Source organism: Dipodomys ordii, unplaced genomic scaffold, assembly GCF_000151885.1.
Source record: "Dipodomys ordii isolate 6190 unplaced genomic scaffold, Dord_2.0 Scaffold92, whole genome shotgun sequence".
Classification (NCBI taxonomy): domain Eukaryota; kingdom Metazoa; phylum Chordata; class Mammalia; order Rodentia; family Heteromyidae; genus Dipodomys; species Dipodomys ordii.
In genome coordinates, this window is record NW_012267308.1 from 4,381,567 (window position 1) to 4,389,176 (window position 7,610).

Consider the following 7,610-nt stretch of genomic DNA (forward strand, 5'->3'; position numbering starts at 1 on the left):
CATCTAGAATGTATTTTAGTAAAGTCTAGGAAACGATAGTGACCATGAGAAGCCTTCCATGACTTGAGTTACATCACAAATTGCATGCTGAAAAGAAAAAGTATGAGGGGCTGAGAAGGTGGCTCAGTGGTAGAGTGCTTGTCTTGCATGCATGAGGCCCTAGGTTTGATTCCTCAGCACCACATAAGCAAAAAGAAAAAAGCCAGAAGTGGCGCTGTGGCTCAAGTGGTAGAGCGTTAGCCTTGAGCTGAAGAGCTGACGTACAGTGCCCAGGCTCAGAGTTCAGGCCCCACAACCAGACCCCCCACAAAAAAAGAAAGTATGAAGTTCAAGGAGGTACAACTATTGGGAAATTATCAGTGCTAGCTGTTACAGGGAATGGATGTAATCCCAGCTACTTAGCAGAAATAGGATTATGGACTGAGGCTGATGAGAAAATCGTGGTGCCACTGGTAAGATTTTACCAACTAATTTAGCCTTAGACTTTATAATAATAAAAATCCAGACTAGCTTTACTTTGGAAAATCATGTTACTCAAGTTGTAAGCAAGGTCTTGGAGAATTATTTTTTTAAAAACTAGTTTTGTAAGTTAGTGTGTTTTTCTTTTCCTAGGCATCAGATATCTCCAGAGCTATATTTCACCTAGCAAAAAGCCTAAAGCCAACGCCCTTCAGAAGTTTTTTTTTTAATTAATTTATTTTTTATTTGTGAACATACTGTACAGAGGGGTTTCAATTACATGGGCAGGATAATGCGTACATTTATTACCAAGCATTGCAGCCTCCTCCTTTGGTTTACCCTTCACATCCCTTCCCAGCCTCCCCCCTCCCCCCCAATCCCAACCCTTCTCCTCCCCCCCTTCAGAAGTTTTGTTTCAAGCTGGTCACCAGCAGCCCACACCTATAAACCTGGCTACTCAGGAGGCTGACATCTGAGACTCAGTTCAAAGTTAACTGGTCAGGAAAGTCTATAAGATGTATATGTGTGTGTGTGTGTGTGTGTGTGTGCACGTGTGCACACACGTGTGGTGGAGCTTGAACTCGTCCTGGACGCAGTCCTTTAGCTCAAGATTAACACTCTATCTACCACTTGAACCACGGTGCCCCATCTAGTTTTCTGAATGGTTTATTGGAGATAAGAGTCTCATGGACTTTCCTGCCTGGGCTGGCTTTTTGAACACAGATCCTCAGATCTCAGCCTTCTCAGTAGCTAGGATTACAAACATAGCCATCAGCACACTTTTTTTTTTTTTTTTGCTAGTCCTGGGGCTTGAACTCTGGGCTTAGGTACTGTCCCTGAGCTCCTTTTTGCTCAAGGCTAGCACTCTACCACTTGAGCCACAGCTCTACTTCTGGCTGCTTCTGGTGGAGATAAAAGTCTCACAAAGTCAGGTGCCACACTGGAGGCTGAGATCTGAGGATCATGGTTCAACACCAGAGAGTGTTGTGGCTCAAAATTGGTAAAGTGCTAGCAAATGAGTCAGGGATAGTATCCAGGCCCTAAGTTCAAGCCCCATGACCAACCAAGAAAAATTTTTTTGTTTGTTTGTTTCAGGGAATACGAGATACTTGATTGGGGGGATAGGGGAGATGTGCAAATGACATAGGCAAGAAAACGTATTGGGGAGTTTTGAATACATTATCAGCTTGTCAAAAGATGTACTAAGAAATTTGTATTTGAGTGTTATCTTCAATTTACCTCTTTGTAGAATTCTCAGTTCTGTTACCTGTTAACATGCCTTATAACTACTTTGGAGTATCTTTGTGACATTTTAGACTTGATGAGCGGTTATGTCAGGAGCATGTGAGTCCAATGACTTTTTGGCAGCTCTTATCATGCTCTGAAAAAGTAGCTGCTGCTTAAATGGAAAGTTGGTGCTTTTCTATATCCAGTAGTGATTAGGATGGAAGCTGCTTTGCATTGTAATAAAAGTCATGTGTTGGATATTGATTTGTACATTTTCTGATTTCTTTAAATAGGGTAGAATCTATCCAAGGTGTTATCTAAAAGTACAATTGCCACTTTTTTTTTTTTTTTGATCAGTTGTGGAGCTTGAACTCTGGGCCTGGATGCTGTCCCTCAGCTCTTCAGCTCAAGGTTAGTGCTCTACCACTTGAGCCACAGTGCCACTTCCAGCTTTTTCTGCTTATTGAACCCAGGGCCTCATGCATACAAGGCAAGCACTCTACCACTGAGCCACATTCCCAGCCCATAATTGCCACTTTTAATTCAACCCTTATTTCCAAATTTCTACTCCATTTTCCTAATTTTTAATTTCTCAGCCATTGATATGCTTGTCAATATTAGCCTTGATCAGGGATTTTAATATTTCTTGACCTAAGACAAAAATATCTTTTTTTTTTTTTTTGGTCGGTCACGTGGGGCTTGAACTCTGGGCCTGGGCACTGTCCCTCAGCTCTCCAGCTCAAGGCAAGCACTCTACCACTTGAGCTACAGCGCCACTTCTGGTTTTCTGGTGGTTTATTGGAGATAGGAGTCTCATGGTCTCTCCGGCCCGGGCTGGCTTTGAACTGCGATCCTCAGATCTCAGCCTCCTGAGTAGCTAGGATTACAGGCGTGAGCCACCAGTGCCCGGCCCAAAAATATCTTTTAATATATGTTAGCTGGCCAGTCGTATCCTTTATATGGTGCCTTTGTTATTGGTGATGGTCATGGGGCTCAAACTCAGAGTCTGGGTACTGTCTCTAAGCTTTTTGTGGTCAAGGCTAATGCTCTACCACTTTATGCCATAGCTCTACTTCTGGTTTTATGGTGGTTCATTAGCTATAAGAGCATCATAGTGGGGCTGGGAAGGTGGCTTAGTGGTAGCGTGCTTTCCTTGCATGCATGAGGTCCTGGGTTCAATTCCTCAGCACCACATAAGCAGAAAAAGCCAGACGTGGCCACTGTGACTCAAGTGGTGGAGTGCTAGCCTTGAGCTGAAGAGCTGAGGGACAGTACCCAGGCCCAGAGTTCAGGCCCCATGACCAAAAAAAAAAAAATTCTCATACAGCTAGATGACAGTGGCTCATGCCTATAATCCTAACTACTCAAGAGGCTGAGATCAGAGGATTGTGGTTTGAGACCAGCCTAGTCAGAAAAGTCCCCATGAGACTCTTATCTCCAATTAGGCACTCAAAGAACAGAAGTGGCATTGTGGCTCAAGTTGTAGAGCACTAGACTTGAGCACAAAAAGGTTCAAGGACAGTGCCTAAACCCTGAGTTCAACCCCCCCCCCCCACACACACACGCACACAAAAAAAGTCTCAGACTTCCCTTCTGGGGCTGGCTTTGAACTGCAATCCTCAGATCTCAGCCCTCTGAGTAGCTAGGATTATAGGCGTGAGCCACCAGTACCTAGTTCTTCCTTGATTTTTTTCTGTTTTCAATTCCTGTGCTACTCTTAGATATAAAATTTGATGCCTGATTATATTTTTTTTCTTTTTTCTTTTTGGCCAGTCCTGAGGTCCTGAGCAGTGTCCCTGAGCTTCTTTTGCTCATGGCTAGCACTCTACCACTTTAGCCACAGAGCCACTTCCAGCTTTTTCTGTGTATGTGGTACTGAGGAATTGAACCCAGGGCTTCATGCATGCTAGGCAAGCACTCTACCACTGAGCCACATTCCCAGCCCCGCCTGATTGTATGTTTAAAGATTCTTTCCCCTAGGCTGGGAATGTGGCTTAGTGATAGAATGCTTACCTAGCATGCATGAAACCCTGGGTTCAATTCTTCAGTCCCACACAAGCAGAAAAGGCCAGAAGTGGCTATGGCTTAAGTGGTAGATTGTTGGCTTTGAACAAAAGAAGCTCAGGGACAGTGCCCAGGCTTTGAGTGCAGGCCCCAGGAATGGCAAAAAAACAAAAACAAAACAAAAGCAAAAAAAAAACAACAAAAAAACCTTTCCCCCAAGATAAGATCCCTTTTTTTTTTTTTTATGTGGTGTTGAGGAATTGAACCTAGGGCCTCATGCATGCAAGGCAAGCACTTTATAACTGAGCCACCTCCCCAGCCCGAAAAATGCATTTTTTTCCCAAATTTTTTATTGTGATTAAGTGGTTACATAATTTTCCAAATTTCACAGTATTGTGGAATAGTGATGCTTAGTTAAAGTCACAAACACATTCTGACTTTCATGGAGCAAATTGTCTATCATGGTCTATAACATTTATGAGTTCTATGAGTTTTGCAAGTTATTTCTTCCACATTGGGTGATATGTACATTTCTTTTGTTTTGCATAGCATCAGCTGTTCCCTCTTTCCCACTTGGTCCGTCCCTCCCTCCCATTGCTGCCATTGTGTTGCTTAGTTCATTTGAAAAAATGCATTTTTAAGCTGGGCACTAGTGGCTCAGGCCTGTAATCCTAGCTACTCAGGAGGCTGAGATCTGAGGATCTCGGTTCAAAGCCAGCCTGGGCAGGAGAGACCGTGAGACCAATAAACCACCAGAAAATCGGAAGTGGCACTGTAGCTCAAGTGGTAGAGCGCTTGCCTTGAGCTGAAGAGCTGAGGGACAGCGCCCAGGCCCAGAGTTCAAGCCCCATGACCGATCCAAAAAAAAATGTATTTTTGTTTTGAACTTAGGAATATATATGGATAGGAGAAATTGGGGAAGGTCTATAGAAACCAGAGGAAAATGTCAAGGCTAGTACTCTACCACTTGAGCCTCAGTGCCACTTCCGGTTTCATGGTGGTTTACTGGAGATAAGAGTCTCACGGAAGGGGGCTGGGAAGTTGGTTCAGTAGTAGAGCACTTGCCTTGCATGCCTGAGGCCCTGGGTTCGATTCCTCAGCACCACATAACCAAAAAGAAAAAAGCCAGAAGTGGTGCTGTGGCTCAAGTGGTAGAGCGCTAGCCTTGAGCTGAAGAGCTGAGGGACAGAGCCCAAGCCCTGAGTTCAAGCCCCATGACCGACAAAAAAAAAAAAAATTACCAACAAAAAAAGAGTCTCACGGACTTTCCTGCCCTAGCTGGCTTTGTACCAAGATCCTCAGATCTCAGCTTCCTAAGTACCTAGGATTACAGGTGTGAGCCACTGATGCCCAGCATGTTTTCACTTCTGACTTTGGCTTTTTGTTGGTTAATTGGAAATAGTCTTGCTTGGTACTGGCTTCGAAGTTTGATACTCACATTGCAATCACTTGAGTAGTGAGAATTACAGGCGCGTGTCTTGCTGTATACTGTTTGTGTAGATTTACCATAGTTTTATGGGACCAGTCTCCTGCTGATGGTCGTGAATTCTTTTTCTGCATGACAAACTTGCCATATATGCCCGTCTTGTTTCAAGCAAATGTGAAAGAATTGAATTTTTTTTAAAAAGCTGTGGTTATAGATAACTGCCAAATTGCCCTTCAAACACTTTGTTTATGCCAAGACCAATACTATTTAATCTGAGGCTTTCTTATTTTAAAGTGTTGCAGCTGGGTTTCTGTGGCCCAAGTGCTTCTTCAGACTTTGGCTATTGCTGCTTTGCTTTTACCAGATGAACTATAAAATCAGCTTAATTATTCAAGGAAATAAACATTTCACTGTTGGTCCCACCTTACTTAAGTTTGCACATTGCTTTGTGTAACATAGTATTTCTATTTGTTTATTAATTAATGGTCATTATTTAAAGCTATTATATATAGTTCCAACTAAAAATTATGTTCAAAGAAGTTAAGGAATTGATGAGAGAAAACTACAGAATCTAATAAAGAAATGGACACTGTTTTACCTTAGTTTTGTGCTGGTACTAGAGCTTAAACACGGGGCTTTTTTTAGAGCTGGTGTTCTGTGAAAGCATTTCCAACATTTTGCTGGTTAATTAGACATAAGTGCCTCCAGGACTTTCTGCCCTGGCTGACTTCCACCTGTGATCCTCACCTCCTAAGTAGTGAGGGTTACAGCTGACTTCTTTTTCACTCTCTTTTTTTTTTTTTTTGTCAGTTGTGGGGCTTGAACTGTAGGCCTGGGCGCTGTCCCTCAGCAATTTAGCTCAAGGGTAGCACTCTACCATTTGAGCCACAGTGCCACTTTTGTTTTTCTGGTGGTTTAATTGGAGATAAGAGTCTCATGCACTTTTCTGCCCGGGCTGCTTTGAACCATGATCTTCATTGAACCGTGATCCTCAGATGTCAGCCTCCTGAGTAGCTAGGATTACAGATATGAGCCAGTGGCGCTTCACTCTCCGTTTTTACTCACCATTTTGCTCTTCTGGGTTTTGCTGACTTTGTGGTATGTTCAGAGCTATGAAGTGATTTAGTTTTTTGAAAGGACACATGAATACTGAAGGGGAATGTTTTTCCTTGTTTCACCACCCACATTAATCACAATTTTAAAGGCATTTTGTTTGAGGTAAAAACAATTTTCTTTCCTTTTAATCATCTATGTGGAAGGGTTTTTACTGTATTTTTTCCTACATAGTACTGCCATAAAAAAGTCAGAAAATGGAGATGTGGCTTAAGTAAAAGGCCAAGTTAAGAGCACCAGGCCCTGAGTATACTAGTACATAACAAATGAATTAGGTTTTTTTGTTGGTGGTGGTGGTGGTGGGAATTGAACTCAGAGTCTGGGCTCTGTCCCTTAGCTCTTTTGCTCGAGGCTAGCACTCTACCAGTGAGTCACAGCTCTACTCTCTGGTATTTGGAGATAAGAGTCTCATGTGGACTTTTCTGCCTGGTTTGGCTTCAAACCATGATCCTCATTTCTCAGCTTCCTGAGTAGCTAGGATTACAGATGAGAGCCACAAGCACCAACAATTTTTTTCTTTTATTATTATCTTTAAATGATAATGCTTTCTTTAAAAAAAACAAATTTAGAAACTTTTGTTCATTGTTTTCTTTGACATTGGTCCTTCTAGTTGTTGATATTATTAACATTCTGGCATCCCACCTCCATAGCCCCAGTATTAAAAACATTCCTAATCTGTCACACACTCTTACAGTGGAGCAGCTGGGTATGACGGATTCATGTGCAATGCATTTGATACTTAGGCTTAGGGGTTGGAGCTAAGTGTGCTTCTAATGTATTGTCAGTTTCCTTTTTTTTTTTTTTTTATTGGTCGTGGGGCTTGAACTCTGGGCTTAGGCGCTCCCTGAGCTCTTCAGCTCAAGGCATGCACTCTACCACTTGAGCTACAGCACCAGTTCTGGTTTTCTACTAGTTTATTGGAGATAAGAGTCTCACGGAATTTCCTACCTGGGCTGGCTTTGAACCGTGATCCTCAGATCTCAGCTTCCTGAGTAGCTAGGATTACAGGTGTGAACCACCAGCATCCACCCCAAATTTTTGTTTTTTGTTTTTTTTTGGGTCCGGTCGTGGGGCCAGAACTCTGAGCCTGGGCGCTGTCCCTCAGCTCTTCAGCTCAAGGTTAACGCTCTACCACTTGAGCCACAGCGCCACTTTCAGCTTTTGTATTTGCTTATGTGGTGCTGAGGCACCGAACCCAGGGCCTCATGCATGCAAGGCAAGCGCTCTACCACTGAGCCACCTTCCCAGCCCTCCAGCCCAAATTTTTAAAAAAATAATTTCTTTCTCTTTACTCGAAGTATCATGTTCATGCTGGTGAGTTCTATTTTGGTTCATATTTCAAAAATGGTACCACCTTTCAGCCAGGTGTCACTGGCTCATG

At 42.9% G+C, this 7,610-nt stretch overlaps 1 protein-coding gene and 1 pseudogene across 1 annotated transcript in view; both read right to left on the bottom strand.

Annotated features, from left to right (window-relative positions):
- The window catches only part of LOC105993073 (zinc finger protein 567), a 130,312-nt gene that overhangs the window by 84,843 nt on the left and 37,859 nt on the right, over positions 1–7,610 (bottom strand). The gene's annotated exons all lie outside the window — the stretch shown is intronic.
- Positions 1–7,610, bottom strand: part of LOC105993019 — a 10,564-nt pseudogene that overhangs the window by 625 nt on the left and 2,329 nt on the right.